Here is a 17555-nt window from a genome sequence, read left to right as displayed (position 1 = left end):
ATTTGTTTAATGAATGAATGTCGCCCACTTTGCCTCCAGGACATTTTCTCAATTTGCTGTCTCCCAGCAACACGTTAAGAGTGTTCATTCCCTGGACTCTCCCGGGTACATATCATCTTTTGTAAGCCCATTCTTCAATCTTTTTAGAAGCTTGTTCAATCTAAGAACTGAAAATTTTATCTTCATTTGCAGCCTTCGAGATTAAACCTTTTCCATAGATGGATTAGAAATTTGAACTTTCCCTTCTGTTTTCCTCCCATAACCCTTGCATTTATTTTGTCTCATCAATTTGCAAAGGGATTTTTTAAAATATTGAGTTAGAGCTATTTTGTAGGGTCTGCATTTTTTCCCGGCCATAGTTTACCCTTCAACTCTGCTTATATTGTTTTCCCCCATGTGGGAATTGTGTTGCTTAATACTTATTTATTTTTACAATGTATTTATTTGAGAGAGAGAAAAAGCAGGGGGAGGGGCAGATGAAGAGGGAGAGGGAGAGAAGCCAAGCAGACTCCCTGCTGGGCACAGAGCCAGTGGAGGTCAGTCCCACGACCCTGAGATCACGACCCAAGCCTAAGTCAAGAGTCTGGTGCTCAGTGAACTGAGCCATCCAGGCGCCCTGAAGAGAGGACTCTTAACGCCCTTTGTCTATTTCCCCCCTCCCCCTACCCACTTCCCCCCAAACCCCTGCAACCACCAGTCTGTTCTTTGTATTTAAGAATGTGGGTTTTAGGGGCGACTGGGTGGCTCAGTGGGTTAAGCCTCTGTCTTCGGCTCAGGTTATGATCTGAGGGTCCTGGGATCGAGTCCCGCATCGGGCTCTCTGCTCCACAGGGAGCCTGCTTCCCCCTCTCTCTCTGCCTGCCTCTCTGCCTACCTGTGATCTCTCTCTCTCTGTCAAATAAATAAATAAAATATTTTAAAAAAAAAAGAATGTGGGTTTTATGTTTGTGTGCCTCTTTTTTCTCTGTTTGTTTTGTTCCTTAAATTCCACATGTGAATGAAATCAGATGCTATTTTTCTTTCTCGTATGGTATCATTTCTCTGATTGGTTTCACTTAGCATCATACCTTCCAGGTCCTTCCATGTTATAAGTGGCAAGATATCTTTTTTTATGGCTGAGTAATAGTCCATAGTGTATGTATGTGTGTGTGTGTATACATGTATATAATATAATATATAAATATATGACACGTATTTATACCATTTATCCATACACATATGTGTATATATAACATCTTTATCCATTCATCCGTCAGTGGACGCTTCCATTTCTTGGCCATTGTAAATAATGTTGCAGTGAACATAGGGGTGCATATGTCTTTTCAAATTAGTGTTTTCATTTTCTTTGGGTGCATACCCACTAGTGGAATCACCGGATCATGTGGTAGCTCTATTTTTAATTTTTTGAAGAGCCTCCATACTGTTCTCCCCAGTGTCTGCCGCAATCTGCATTCCACACGTAGAAACTCTCATTTTTATAGAGCGAAAACCTTTTCTCTATGGCCCGATGTGGGTTTTATCCACCTCCGAAGAGTTTTATCCACCTCAAAAATTATGTAAATAATCATAGTTTCTCTCAGTTTATTTATGATTTTGTTTTTCTAAATTTAAGGGTAAATGTACCTCAAGTTTATTTTGGTGCAAGAAGAAAGACACGGACGTCATGTCATGTCACTTTTCAGAATGCTTGCTAATTTCCCCATCTCTGGTTAAAACAAAAGTAGACATATCCAGAGAAACTTGTGCCCCACACCTTTCTCTCTTTCTAGACTTTCTATTCTGTTTATTGATTGACCCATCCCAGGGAGAATCTTGCAATTTTTTGAAAGTGTTTGCTTTGTATTTTACTGGTAGGAAATCCCACTTGAAATTCCTTCATTCTGCTAACACTTACTGAGCGTGTATTTTGAGTCTGACACCGTTGTAGGTACCGGATATGCAACAGTGATGGACACAGACAGGAATTCTGTTTTCATGGAAACTATGCTCTGTTCTCACACCTACTGCTCATCCCCTCCCGTTCTAGTGACCGGTATGTGGCAAGTGATCTCAGTGCTGGACAGTGGGAGATAAACTTTTACACAGACCACTGTGTTCCCAGTATTCAGAATCCACTGGTCCAGAAACCGAGGGGATCCAGATCCAGAAAGTGGGACTGTGTCCTCTGCCATCCATCCCCTCAAGGTTCATTCAAGTTGGGGTCCTGGTTTCTACAGGGGCACACATACACCAGGGCCCACGGGGACAGGCAGGAGGAGTTCTCAGAGCCGGAGAATTCACTGAGTGGCCTTTGTGGCTTCTAAGATGGTGACAGCATGAGTAGGCAAGGACAGTGACCACAGTCCAGCAAGGGTGATACCCCCAAGGGCTTGGGTCCCTCGGCAGCAAAGGTCCGGGACCCCCCTTCCCAGCCAGGCAGCATAGACCCGTTGAGAAGCTTATCAGGAGCCTGCGCTGGAGGCGGGAGGTCATGGGTGACAGTCACGGTCTCATCCCACCCGGGTGCTTCTCTGAGAATGTGGCTTGAATGCCGGAGGAACCCACTCTGCGCTCACACTCAACCAATGGCCCAGAAGTGCGGCACCCACATCCATGGAGCCGTCCTCCACCAACAGTGAGAGGAGCTGGTGATAAACTTGTCCTGCGTTCACCCCCTGGGTACACATTTCTAGGATGTATTTTCCAAGTACCCCAGAAGTTTCCAGAGGATCGAGTACCAGTTCCCAGTAGCAGCAATCAACCTGATAAAGCACTTTTTTTTTTTTTTTTTTTTTAGATTTTATTTATTTACTTGAAAATGAGATAGCAAAAGCCGGGGCAGAGGCAGAGGGAGAAGCAGGCTCCCCGCTGAGCAGGAAGCCAAGACCCCGGGATCATGACCTGAGCGGAAGGCAGACACTTAACCAACTGAGCCACTCTGGTGTCCCTGATAAAGCATTTTTTTAATTGGTTCCCCCAGGATCTCACTCCCAACTGAGCAGCCTGCAAGCGGGCTTTCGTCTTGGGCTCCGCGTTCAAGGAAACCAGATTAGGGCCCATGCAACGTGGAGAGACAAATGACCAAAAACGAGCTCACGATTTTGAATAAATACAGAAAGTGCTCTGACAGCGTGTTAACTCAGAGTGAGGGGACGGGGCTGTGACCTGGAGCCCTGCTGTCCAAGGAGCAGCCGCAAGCCACGTGTGACTATTGAAATTTCAATTTGAGTTGATGAAATGAAATGGAATTTAAAATTCAGCTTCTCAGTCGTACTAGCCACGGTTGGAGGGCTCAAGAGTCACACGGGACTAGGGGCTACTGCCTTGGCAGTTCAGATCTGGATCATTTGGACTGTCACAGAAAGTTCCACTGGACAGGGCTGTTCCGCGCGGCTTGCTCAATACCGGTCTCTCTGCTCTAGGTTATCAGTGTGACAGCAACAGTCCGCTCGCCCTCAGCCGCACTCTCTGTGTTCAGCGACTGACAGAAGCAGATACTAATAAAATGGAGAGAGAGAGTCTGGGACAGGGAGGAGAAGGAAGGAAGGGAAGAGGAAAGGAAGGAAGGACAAAGGGAAGGAGGGAGGGTAGCTTAGTCATGGGCCCGGGAGGTGACTCCAGACCATCCAGACGGGGACCAAAGCCTTCTTTTACCACGTCCCTTGTGGCCCTCATGACACTCAACGAAGCCTCGGGCTTCGGGTCTGAGTCTTCTGTCCCGTTGGGCACAAACCCTCTCTCTCAGCAGGGCAGGCAGAACAACCCTGCCCGGCCAGCATTGCTCAGACTCCGTGCGTGGGTCTTGGACACTCCGGCCCCTTTTCTCTAGCTCCCCGCTCACTCCCGCACGGAGCAGTTCGGGTCTGGGTGCCAGAGGAAGGGGGAGGAAAGACAAAACTGACAGGGCTCCGTGAGGGCCTGGGACTCAGAGGGAAAGAGAGAGCCCAGGAGAAGTACCAAGCAGATGCTGGCATTTACTGAGCACTTACTATGTGCCAGGCATGACGCTAGGGCTGCTAGCTGATTCCACGGATGATGAAACAGGACGGGGGAGGGAGGGCAGCCTGACTGAGGGCACAGCACGAGGGAGGCGCGAGCCAGGGTCAAGCCCCGGCAGGCCGGGTCCAGCACAGGCTTCTTGGCCTCCAGGGCCCCCCAGGACGAAAAGAGCACGGTGCTGGGAGACCTCACCATCACCCCCGGCCAGCCCCGGCCAGCCCAGCCAGCTGCCCACCGGGATCCCTTCTGCCCGGGTCCCAGCCCCAGGGTGGCGGCAGTCCACGGAGGAGGTCGTCCGGCGCCCGCTGAGGCTCCGGCAGCTCATTTCCCACAGGAGCCCCACCCATGATGTCAGCGCCGCCAAGACATCCTCATTCACTGCCCCCGGCTCTCGCGACAGAGCCCAGCTCCTCTGCACAGGATCTGTGGGGGACCCACTGCGTCCCAGGTGCTCGCAAGGAGCCAGGATGGAAAATCTGACTCGCCTCTTCCCCCAGCGTGGGATCACTTTTCCATTGCTAATTTCTGAGGAATCCGGTGAAGTAGTGGAAAGATCTAGAAGGCGGGAGACCTGGTTCTCTCCCTGGCCTGCCGTGGTTTTTAGACAAGAGCCCCCAGGGCCTCAGTCTCTCCTTCGGTTGGCCGGCCTCCAGGGGCCATGACGCCCAGGGCCCCATCCCATCCGGTTTTGACTCCAAGATGCCCGGGTGGCGGTGAGAGGCCGAGGGGTTTCGAGGACAGCAGCCAGCAGACATCTGGGGCTTTGCAGCGTTTGTGGGTTTTGTTTGTTTCCAGAATGTGTCTTTTGGGAGCGAAGACCAGTCAACCATGACTTACCGATTTTATTTCAGAAATCATGCTGTAATGCTAGGAGTACGAAGGACTTAGGAATTCACAACTGGGTCCCCCTCTGTAGCTGCCCTCTCTGGAGGTCTCAGCTTTGTCCCTGATGCAGCCGCATCTTCAGTCACTGAGGACCCGCAGGAGGCCCCTTCCGCTGCCTGCCCTGGGAGGCTCCTATCTTTGTGCCACCATTCCACTTTCAGCCAGAACCCAATCAACCCTTTGCCATCACCACTTCCAGGAAGCCTTCCCTGACTCCCCAAGTCCTGCCCAGGCACCCTGCCAGGCCCCCACCCCCAGTCATGGGGCCTGCATATCCAGCACGTGTCCCCTCGTGTAGACACTTCCCATGCTGACTGCAGCCACCCTGGCGCCTAGCGCTGTGTCTGTGACATTTGCTGCCCAGTCAGCGGGAAGGGGCAAGGACGTGGGGCTGGCTTTCGGGGCCACATCAAAGGGCCGCGCCTATGCACATAGCTGCTCCCGAGCAGCTCCCCAGATCTTGGGGCCAAGAAGTGTGCTTTTGCTCTCAGGCCGAGAGTGCTCCCCACCTGCAAAGCCTCAGGAGCTCAGGCCCTTCTTTACTCACCACGCCCCTCCCCCATCTCGTTCTCCTACCCCACCACGTCTGTTAGCCCGGCCTGCTCTTGTATTGTATTGTTTTTTTTTTAAGATTTTATTTATTTATTTGACAGAGAGACAGACAGCCAGAGAGGGAACACAAGCAGGGGCAGCACAAGAGGGAACACAAGAGGGAGAAGCAGTCTCCCGGCTGAGCAAGGAGCCTGATACTGGATCCCAGGACCCTGGGATCATGACCTGAGCTGAAAGGCTGACGCTTAGCCACTGAGCCACCCAGGCACCCCTCCTGTATTATATTTTAATTTTGGTATTTCTAGTGCAGCTGGCCACCTGTGAGGCAGAGTGTATAATGCAAAGAAGAGGGGAAATTGGGCTGAGGAAGGGACTTCCCTAAAGTGCATTCTCAGTGCCTTTGCCTTTTAGAAGACTCCCCCCGCCTGGAGGACTCCCTGTGTCAGGGATCCTCCCTCCGCTGGGGGTGCTCCCTGAGTCAGGTGTCAGGAATCCTCCCTCTGCTGGGGTGCTCCCTGAGTCAGGAGTGCTCCCTCCACTGGGGGGTGCTCCCTGTGCAGGGATCCTCCCTCTGCTGGGGTGCTCCCTCTGCCAGGATGCCCCCTATGTCCTAGAAGCAACCTCTGCCCACAATTTCCCCTCTGCCTGAGGCGCTCTCCACTCTCTCCTCTTCTCTGACAGGAAACTACTCATCCTCCTTAAGACTCAGCTCAGGCAGCTCCCTCCCAAGAGGGTTCCGGGACCCCTCCACTGCCTCCTCTGTGCTCCCCCTACACCACGTCCAGCACTCGGCATGCCTTGTCTCCAGCACATTCACCATCTGCTTCCTCGCCCATGCCTCCCCACCCCTCCTGCCTCCAGCCAGTCTCTGAGCTGCCCAAAGACAGGGACGGAGTCTACACCCTTTGGGGGGTCTGTTTCAGTGTCCGACCCAAAGGAGGCCCCTGTGAGTGAGCTGGCTGCTGGAAACCAGTAATGCCAGCGTGTGCAGGAGTCCTGGCTGTGACAGGTGCAGCCCGGTGCCCCACCCCCGTCCTTTAAAAAGTGGTCGTACTTGTTCATTTGCAGGTGATTGTTGAGCGTGTTGTATGTCGTATGTGCTATATGCTGTGTTCTCATAACAAACTGAGAGAGAGAGAAAACGTTATTAAGAAAATCAGGTGCCCCACCTGAGTGGCTCAGTAGGTTAAGCGTCCAACTCTTGGTTTCAGTGAAGATCTCAGGGTTATGAGACTGAGCCCCGCATCGGGCCCTGCACTCAGTGGGGAGTCTGCTTGAGATTACCTCCCTCCACCCCTCCCTCCCCACTCCCTCTCTCTCCGATAAATAAATAATCCTTTTTTTTTTTTTTAAGATTTTATTTATTTGTCAGAGAGAGAGAGAGAGAGAGCACAAGCAGGGGGAGCGACAGGCAGAGAGGGAAGCAGGCTCCCCGTGGAGCAAGAAGCCGGATGTGGGACTCAATCCCAGGACCCTGGGATCATGACCTGAGCCAAAGGCAGACACTTACCCAACTGAGCCACCCAGGCGTCCCAATAATCCTTTAAAAAAGAAAATCATGGAGGAGAGAAAATACATTGACTGTCCTGTACTGTATTTATTGAAAAAAAAAACCCACCCGTGGACCCGTGCATTTCAAACCTGTGTTGTTCAAGGTCCACCTGTGTATCTAAGAAAGCTGAAAGAGTTCTTAGAAATCCTCTCTACAACCCTCTCGTTTAACCCGGGGAAACTGAGGCCCAAGAGGGCGTGTCTTGCCCAAAGTCCCTTCCTCTGAACCTCTCACTCTTGTCCTGAGCCCGCTCTGTGGCAGAAGTGAGCTTCCTAGCACCTCTGTGGGAATGGACATGCGTGCCTGCACACACAGGGGCCTCCCTCACACCTGGCCAGCCTCATGGACCCTGGGGACCGACCCTTATACCCACTGTTTCTGTAAGATGGGCTCTCAGGTGACAGACCCCTTATCGGAGGAGAACACTGAGTCCCAGGAGGACAAGTGGGCGGCCCCAGCCATCTTCAGGTCTGGGACATCTGATTCTAGGCTGGTGCTGTGTTCAAGTCAAATTAATAGAAAGCGCTAGAATTACTGGTTGTGCACATAGACGTAAGAATCCGTGTAAGCACCTTTCCTGGCCCATGTGCTTTCTGACGCACTGTGTCTTGCCTCCTTAGTCGGGATGAAGACAATCTCCCTGCCAGTGATGACAGAGGCCCTAGGGCCCACATTTGGCCTGGCACAACCCTTCTGGGGATCACTTTGGCACCTCATGGGGAGGTCCCTCCCTGCATTTCCCCTTTGTACAGCTACTTATGGGACTGGTATGACCTTGTTGACAAGCCCCTATCTCTGCGATGGGGCAGGGGCCAGCAGGGACTGCCACTCCGCCAAGGAAAATACTGCTCGGTCTTTAAAAGGGCCATTGATGGAAGGCGTCAATAACCAAAGGAGAAGCCAGGTCCAGGAACCAAAGCAAGATGCTGGATTGTAGGAGTTCACCCTCCACGGGGAGGGGTATGCCCCAGGGGACAGGCCGGGACAGAAACCCAGCCCGGGGAGCACAAGTCCTCTCTGGGTGAGGCGGTTATTGGGGCGACATTTATTCTGATACCGATCACTTAGAGGACTTTAAAATTAAACGAATAAAAGAAAGATAGGGAAGGCGGGAGGGCGGGAGGGCGGGACGGTCACCTAAAAGAGCCCGAGGTCTGGATCACAGCCGCGGAGGCCCGTGCGCGCGGCGGGGGGCGGGCTGCGGGGCGCTCGGGGCGCGGGCGCGCCGCCGCTCCTCCCGGGCTCCCGCCCCCCCCACCGGCCCCCCGCCGAGGGTCGCCCGCGCCCAGCCCCGAGGGTCGCCCCCGCCCCCCAGCCCCGTGGGCCGGGCCGGGCGAGCCCGCATTGGCATTCCGCGCCGCGCCGCCGGGTGCGTGCCCGCGCCGTTCCCAGCCCGCCGCGCCGCGCGGGGACAGTGGCGCATTGTTCGCCCGGACACCCCGGGCGGCGCAGCGCCCTCGGGGCTTGGCGCGGCCCTGCCGCGATTTGCATGAGCTCCAGTCACAAAGGTGCAAGGTCAGGAGCGCGGGGCGGCCGAGCCCCGCCCGGCACAGGCGCTATTCTTCGCCCCGGCGGCGGGAATTCCTCGCCGCCCGCGCCCGGGCCGCCCCTGCGCGTGAATGGCCGAGCGCCGCCGCCGTCTGAGGCGCTTTGTGTCTCGGCCGGGCCAGCTGGGCCCGCGAGGGACGTGCCAGCTCGGCCGGCGGCGCCCCCGCGCCAGCGCCCCTCGCCCATGCTAATCAGCCTGGCAGCGCGTCTGGGCGGGCGGCCCGGCGGGAGCCCCCCATGTTCCCAGTTAGGAGGCCCCCAGCCTTTCCCTGCTGCCAGGAGGTCCCCAAGTCCCCCGCCAGGGGCCCCCCACTCCCATCCCCCTGCCAGGTGCCTTCCACCCCTCCTGCCAGGAGCCCCTCCTCTCCAGCTGCCGGAGTCCCCCTGCCCCCGTGAGAAAGGCAGGGCCACAGCGCGGTCAGCGATTGGCCGGGGAGCCCGGCCTAGGACCCCGTCCCTGCTGTGACGGGACTCTTGGTGGGGCCCGGGGCATCCTCTCCGGGCCTCAGTTTCCCCAGAACAGTGGGGCAGGCCGCTGGTGCATGGTCTCCAGAGGCCCATCTGGAACTGGGGCATGTTTTCCAGCAGGTCGCCAGGGCCGCCCTCCCACCACCTCGGCAGCCCTCCAGCTTGGTGGCCTGGGGACATTCACCCTCCCCTAAATTGCTGTCAACAGAGATGTGAGGACTCTGAGCCTGACAGCTTGGGGGAGGGGGGGTGCTCAGGAGCATCCTTGTCATAGCGTGGCATTGTCACCACTCCCCAGCAAGGCCCCACTCACACGGCATCCAATGGTCCCCCACTCAACTGCGAACTTCTTGTGGGTAGAGCTGCTCTATCCCCACAGCTCCCCGGCACCTAGGCCAAATTTACTGACTTCATACTCGGATGAATGAATGCCCGGCCATGTGGATTACACTATGCCAGGGCCGATGGGGACAGGCAATGGCATTTGGTATCTCCAGTTCTTGGAAAGAGGCACAGAGGGAGAAGCAGGCTTCTCTCGGGCCTCTGAGCTCCTCTGTCCCCCAGGAGTGTCCCCAACTTCTGACCCTCTGGGGAGGCCCAAAAGTTGTCTCTCTGCTGAAGGCTGCCCCCCAGGGGCACCAGCCAGGAGGTCTAGAGCCTGATGCTACCAAGGACCCTCCCCTTTCTGCAGCATCTATGATCCCACCAGGCACCAGAGGAGGCCTAAAGGGGAGAGGGAGCATCGTGTCCGGGGACGGGGGCTGGTGGGGTGGTGGGCTGAATTTCCATGGAGCTTCCAGCAGCCAAGGCTAAGTTGGGCCTCATTGCCAGTCCGCCCCAGCCATCCCAGGCCCAGGAAGGAAGGTCTGGGTGTGTTGGTGGCATAGGGCACCAGAGAGGGGACTCCCATCACCATTCAGACCCTCGGGTGGCAGGGAGTCTGCCCTTCGGAGTCAGAAAGACCCAAGTTCAAACCTCTTCCCTAGCACTCGCTCACTCTGTGCCCCAGATGGTCCTTCCTTCCCTCCAAGCCTTATCTATGGGCATAATTACATTTCCCACACTGCTTGGAGAATTACTTAGGACCCTGATGTGACACTCCCTAGTCTCCTGTCTGTCTCCCTGGCTTCCACTTCCCATGGGTCCCTGACCCGGTCTCTGCTCACGGGATCCCATACTGGGCGTTTTTCAACCATCCCAGCACATGAGGCTGCCCTGCAGAGATCAGCCCCTGTAGCCGGCCACCTCTCCCTGCCTCTCGGTCCACCCCTTGCCATCTAGCCCAACCTGCCTGCTTTGGTCCAGATACCGCCTCCTCCAAGAGTTGCCCCTAATCCTTTCTCCCTTCCATCCTCCCTCCTCCCACCTGCCTGGACTTTCCGTGACGTGCTAAGGAAGGTGACTCCAAATGTAAAGGTAATAGGGAGCCACGGCAGGTTTGAAGCGAGGGGTAGCAACCTGGTGAGTCTCCCTGGTGACCTCGGCAGGGAAAGTGCAGAAAGATGTTCTCAGGAAGACTGGAATCCACAGACTGGTCAAGTTTGAAAGGAGATACCGAGAGCCTGCTGAAGGTTGCAAACTTTCTATTTTTCCATGTGGAGGGCTGTAGAAAAGTAATTCATTTTAATTTTCTTTTTTTTAAAGGTTATTTTTAAACCAAGAAAAGTAGGAACACGACCTCAAGATAAAGGCCGTTTCCTCCTGTGGGGCACACATGGTATTTAACTTACCACATTATCCTCACGTTGTCATTTCATGTGGCAGTTACACACGCGGTCACGGCAGGCCCTCACAGTGGGATCCTCCTGGTGGCATCCCTTCCTCCCTGGACCGGGGGGGATTCTCCTGACGGGTCCCCTGGCTCCACTGGGGTCCTCTAATCTGGCAGCTCTCGGACGCCAACCTGGGGTACCCAGCCAGTCAGTGGGATGAAGGCCGGACCACGAAGAGGGGCCATGGAAGTGGCCTGCAGCCGTGATATGGGTCTCTCAGACCACTAAGATCAAAGAGCCTTTATGAGAAGAGGGGACAAAGCACTGATGACTCTCTCTGTCCCCGTGCCGGAAGTCAGGAACGTGCAAACATAAGTATTCAACGTGCACACGGACAGTCGGCCCTCCTGCCACAGGCCAGCAGGCTCCGATCATTTGGCGGGGGATGGAGCACAGGACCAGCACAAGGGCAGGGCCTGTACTGAGCCTTGCAGAATGTTCTAAATGGAGACTCATCCTCACTTCCAAGGGCAGGCTGTGCTGTGGACATTTTGCTGATTGGAAGGCGGCATCGTTGGTAATTAGCATCAGAGTCCTGAGCCCCGCCCCAGAGCTGGGAGGCCCTGGGTGACCACAGAGGGCAGCTGGGTATTGACCAGAGGGGGTACCCAGCCAGGGACAGCTCTTGCCCGCGGTCACCCAGCAGGGTAATAGTAGAAAGACAGTTGCTCCTTTAGGTGACATGGTGAACCTAGGTCACCTGCTGTTTCCAGCCTCCCCTTGCTTTTTAATCCTTCTTTGTCAAGAGTAAATTTCAAGCTTCCCTGTTTCCAGATAACGGCGTGTTTGAAACAGGAGGGTCTGAATTAATTTCCAACCAGCGCCTCTCCTACTATCAGCGCTCATACGCTGTGCCATCCTGGACTTCGCACTGGCAACAGGCCCTGGGCTGGGCACTGAAGACAGAAGTCCTTGCTTTCCAGAAACTCACAGCCCAGTGGGGTTCTGGGGCAAGGATATGGAGCTTGTTCCCAAAGGCAGCAAGGGCCGGGCACCACAGGAGCTGTTCGTTATAGCCAAGGGATGCATCCCAGAAGAGCTTCCTGGAGGAAGTGGTAGCTGAGCTGAGCCTTGCACAAGGTATACGCTCCATAACATCAACAGGTGTTGTTAGTCACAGTAGGAGTAAGGGGAGCCGCCAGCAAGGCAACTATGAGTGGAAGACCATCCCCATCAGCAGGAAGAGCTGGAGAAAAGGCAGGCAGTTCTCTGTGGCAGGAAAAGGGGGGAGGCACGATGGGGGGAGGTGAGGCTAGAGAGAGAAGCCAGGGACCACCCTAGGTAGCAGAGCACTGAAGGGGTTCAAGAAGGCCAGGGAGGGCAAGGCACCTGGGTGGCTCAGTTGGTTAAGCATCTGCCTGCAACTTGGGTCATGATCCCAGGGTGCTGGGATCGAGCCCTGCATCAGGTTCCTTGTTCAGCGGGGAGACTGCTTCTCCCTCTGCTTGCTGCTCTACCTGCTTGTACTTTTCTTCCTCTCTCCCTGATAAATAAATAAATACAATCTTAAAAATAAAAGGGCTAGGGATTGGTAATGAGGGTTTGGGGAACCATTCCAGCATCCACCCCGGAGGAGGCAGGCAGCTTGTGGGGAGCCTGTGGCCCTGGGCAGAGGACAGGGGCCTCAGAGGAAGGGTGCCCAGGGCTCTGTAACTCTGGCGGACCTGGTGGCCTGACTCGTAACTGAGATGGGCACATGCGGACAGTGTGCCTCATACCAGCCCCGGGTACTGGGCTAAGCCCCTGTGTGATGGGGCCAAGAGCACTGGCCACCAGAGAGTGTATGGGACAGCCTGTGGCAGGGGAGGCTGCGGGGTGTTCCCGGTGGTGACCCCTTGATCCAGAAGTCCTGCGTCAAAGCACTGATGTGTCCACGACTGTTGGATGCCACTCACCCTGCCACAGCGAAGCGCCAGTTCGGCTTGGTGGAAAGTCGGGGTCCTGCCACACCCCGTCCTGGGAAATGGTCCAGGCAGTCCTGGCAGTGCCAGCAAACAGTGCAAAGTGGCATCTGGGGCCAAGTGGGAGTAACACCTTTGCCAGTCGGGTATCTTGGGTCCAGGGTTATGGCCCCACCAGAGCTCAGAACCCAGAGCCTCCCTGCCCACCTGTCTTTGGAATCTGTTCAGCAAAAGTAAGAAGACGGGGTCCACAGTGGACCCATCCTGGTACAGTGATGTTCCTGCAGTGACGCGTCTCCTGTTGGGTAGAACTAAGACATCTCTAGGCAGAAACCCACGAGCACATACTCATATGCTCCGGGTGCTGGAATAATCCATTCACCTCTCCTGGAGGGCCAATGGGGAATATACCCAGGAGCCTTTAAAAAGCAAATCCTAAAAAAAAAAAAGAAAAAAAAATAAAATAAAAAGCAAATCCTTGGGTTCCTGAGTGGCTCAGTTGGTTAAGCATCCCACTCTTGATCTCAGGTTTCTTTGAGTTGGGATGCCTCATATTTATTATTTTCTCATGAGTGCTTTTCTGTGTTTGCAAAACAGACAACAGTAAATACGTATGTTTGTAATCAAGACCAAAAGGCATGCACGTGAGTGTGCATATGTGCATGTGTGCATGCGTGCGTGTGTGTGTTTCAATGGCCCAGAAAGAAAAGTCTAAATTCAGATAAAGATTCATAGTGACTCACTCCTTCCCCAAAGCAGGTTTCTGTCTCCCGGCTTGGAAATTATCATGGAAAATGCTGAATGTGTAAGGCCTGGCTTGGTCCCTGTTTCCCCAGAACAGAGCTCTCCAGAAGGGCTGCCCCTGACAAGGTACCTGGCCCGGCAGGGTCACCCATAAGGAGCTGGCCACATGCAAACCTTGTCTTACCCAGGCATCCTTGGAACCAGAATGCAGGAGAGATACATTCCCACTTTCTCCCCCACCCCGAAACATCTCGTGTGTGTGTGTCTGACTCCTAACATGTACATCACATAAAATTTACCACTCACCATTTCAGTGGCATTAAATACACTCACAATTTGTTGTGGGACCATCACCACCAACCATTCCAGAACTTTCCATCATCCCAAACTGAGACTCTGCACCTATTAAATAATAACTCCCCATCCTTCTCTCCTGCCCAGACCATGGTAACCACTGGTCTACTTTCTGTCTCTATGAATTCAACTAGTCTAGGTACCTCACGTAAGTGGCCTCATACAATATTTGTCCTCTTGTACCTGGCTTATTTCACTGAGCACATAAGCTTTCAAGGTTAATTCATTGCTATAGCAAGTGTCAGGCTTCATTCTGTCTTAAGGCTGAGTAACACTCCCTTGTATTTATATACAACGTTTCTCCATTCATCGGATGGATATTTGTTTCCACTTTTCCTCTATTGTCCATGTAAATGTGGGTGTGAAACTATTTGCTAGAGTCCCTGTTTACAGTTCTTTTGGGTGCATACCTAGGAGTGGAATTGCTGGGTCCCCTAATTCTGTGTTTCACGTCTCAAGGAACCGGCGTGCTTTTCTTTACTGCAACTGCACAACTTTACTTTCCTACTGAACACATGAGGGCTCCAATTTCTTCACACCCTTACCAATGCTGCTTCTTTTCTTGTTTTTTGTTTTGTTTTGTTTGTTTCTTTATTTAAGTTTATTTTTTTAAAGACTGTTATTTATTTATTTGACAGAGATCACAAGTAGGCAGAGAGGCAGGCAGAGAGAGAACGGAAGGAAAGCATGCTCCCCGCCAAGCAGAGAGCCTGATCCCAGGACCCTGAGATCATGACCCGAGCTGAAGGCAGAGGCTTTAACCCCCTGAGCCACCCAGGCGCCCCTGGTTTTGGTTTTTTAATAATAGCCATCTTACTAAGTGGGAAGTGGCATTTCATTGTGATGTTGCTTTGCATTTCTCCAATGATTAGTGACGCTGAGCACCTTTTCATGCGTTTATCAGCTGTTTGAATATCATCTTTGCAGAAATATCCGTTCAAATCCTTTCCCCACTTCTTAATTGGGTTTGTTGCTGTTGAACTGTAGGAGTTGTTTTGAATGTATTCTGGATATGAGAGGTTTTTTGTTTTTTGTTTTTGTTTTTGTTTTTTTTTTGGTATATAAAGTATCCTTGGGTCATATCCCTTGCTAAAACATTCATTTACTACTTAATTCTGGAAAACACGTAAAGGAAAAAAGTGTACAAGAAAGATTAGTGATTATAATCTTCCCTTTACGGATTGTGCATCCAGGATCTGTCAGGAGGAATTTTCCCGAACTTTGCACAGAGATTTAGCTACTTAGTAGTTCATCGTACAAAGAGGAAGCCAGAGATGAAACTGTAAATAATGATGTCTGATCAGAGCATGCAAGTGAAGTAAAATAAGGACCGTTCAGCGCAGGGCTGTGTGATTACAAACCTTGTAGATGCACACGGGACGTGGGGACATTTACAATATGGCCGCATATGAAAGAAGTTTGCAAAACAATGTTTACGCTACAGTCCCAAGTCTCAATTACGTTTCAAACATAGGTGTAATTCTGCAAAAGCAGGAAGGAAAAATGCCAAAATGTTAGCACTGGTAACCTCTGTGTGCTGGACTGTCAGGTCATCTTTATTTTCTTTTTTGCATTTTTCAATTCTCCAAATTTTCTGCAATAAACATGTGACTTTTACAATCAGAAAAAAAAAGTTACTTTTAAGACATCCATCAGTATGTGCACAGTGCTTTCCCGATCGTGTAAAAATCTATGTATTTACAAAAAAAAAAAGAAAGAAAGAAAGAAAGAAAAAGCAGCTCTTGGCCAGAGTTTGGGCTGTGTGAGATTCTGCAAGTTTTCTCGTTTTTCACGGGCTCTCCTGCATTTTCCAAACTCTCTACTGTCTGGTTGTCTTGTTATCCGATTAGGGAGGGAGTTAAAAGACAGAAAATTGTTAAACTTTTAAAAATATAAACTAAAGTAAACGAAAATCAGAAGCAGACGACATTCGGCTGAAACATGTCGGGCACGCCCGCGAAGGCCAGGCCGGGCTGCAGGGCGGGAAGCGCGGGACGCGGAAACTGAACCACCGTCGCAGCCCCGGCCGCGCCAGGCCCCGCCCACGGCTGCGTAAGGCTCCGCCTCAGCCCCGCCCACCGGGCTGCGACGCTGCGTTCGCTCGGCCCGCGGGCGGGGCTGTCGAACCGGGCCGCGCGGGGGCCCCGCCCCGAGTCTCGTCGAGAGCGGCGCCTTCGCCCCGCCCCCACCCCCTCACCCACCTCGGCCGCGCCGCCGCGTTCGCGCCTTTGCCGGCCGCGCCTCCTCCTGGGCTTCCGGAGCCGGCCGCGCAGAGGCTCCGCCCCCAGGCGCGTCGGGCTCCGCCGGCCCCGCCCCCTCGCCGCCGCGCAGAGCCCGCGCCGCCTGTCGCTCTGGGGCTGGCTTCCGGAACGGGACGGAAGGGCGGGCGGCGGCCAAGGCCGAGGCCGAGGCCAAGGCCGGCAGAGCCGAGGCCGCCTAGGCCGGCCGCGGAAGGGCGCGGCTCCTCGGGCGGGGGGGCCCGCGCGCACTTCCTCCTGTCCTCCTCGTTCCTGCCCCGCCCGCCCTCAGGTGCAGGGGCTGCGGAGGCCGCCGGCCCGGAGAGGGGGGTGCGGGGTGGGGGGCGGAGATCAAAGGGGGGCGGGACCCCGGGGTCGCGCGCCGCTCGCCGGCCCGGCCCGAAGGGGCAGCGGGCGGATCAAAGCGCGCCAGCCGGGCTGGCCCTACCGAGCGGCCGGACGCGGCGCCCCCGAGCCGCGGTGTCGGCGCTCCGCCTGCCGGCAGGGTGGAGGCCGGGCCCGGTGAGGCGCTCGGCCCTGCCCCCGCCGGCCGCGACCCCGGCCTCAGCTGGGAAGACGGATGCCGAAGCTGCGGTGCCGCGGCGAGGTTCGACGGCCCCGGCATCTAGCGGCAGCTGTCCTGTGTTGAAAACCACGTCGCCGACCAGCGTGGGGTACACACGCCTTTATGGCATCTCATGACTCCTCACTGCGCCGGGAAGCGCCGCCCTCGTCCGGCCCAGCCGGTGGGCGCGGGGGGACCGGGACCGGAGCGGGGCCTCGCCGGAGCCGGGGCGCAGCCGGCATTTGGACCAGACCTCCGGTCCTGCATCCCAGGCGTTCACACTCTGCAAACCGGGCCCTGATAGCAGTGGCCAGCTCTGGTCCTTACCGTAGCTCGTGCGGCCTCATCCCGGGCAGGAAGCGCCACCAACCCAGAGGGGAGCCGCACTCCCCGCTCTGACAGGGCCGGGCACCCGGGAGCCCTACCCCGGGAGCCTGGAGATCTTGTGCCAAGTAAACACCCACCTGCCAACGCGGGGTCTTTTCGTTCAGGCGATGGGAAAAGACATCCTCCGTGCAGAGAGGGTGTGGGAAAGTGGGTGATTCCAGGATGGCTGGTGTGTCGGTGCCAGTCAGACGAGCCCATGGCACCAGGCTGGGGAGTGTGGGTGAGAGCACCCCGGGACAGTCGCGCACACAGCCACAGACTCCACGGGGAAGAAAACAAAGCCCCAGTTCTTCCACGCGGCTTGCCTCTCCTCTCCACCCACTGCTCTCCCTGGGAGACTCTGAGCGGGCATGTTGGCTTTCCACATGGCTCCCCAGGGTGGCCTAGGAAGGTCACGTGGCACTGCAGGTTGGCAGCACATAGGACACAGGGGCCCCAGCCCAGGCCAGCTCAAGGCCCAGCGCGGTGTGCCTGCAGCCATCCAGATTTTTCCAGCCTCAAAATGTACCTCAGAAAGGAAGCTGCACATTTGATTTTTTTTTCTTTTGGCTCCATATTAAAGAACAAAGCATGGAACTGGACAGGCCCCTCTGTAAACAGAAAACACATGTT

Source organism: Martes martes, assembly GCF_963455335.1.
Source record: "Martes martes genome assembly, chromosome: 8".
NCBI classification, from domain to species: Eukaryota; Metazoa; Chordata; class Mammalia; order Carnivora; family Mustelidae; genus Martes; species Martes martes.
This window is presented reverse-complemented; position numbering follows the sequence as displayed.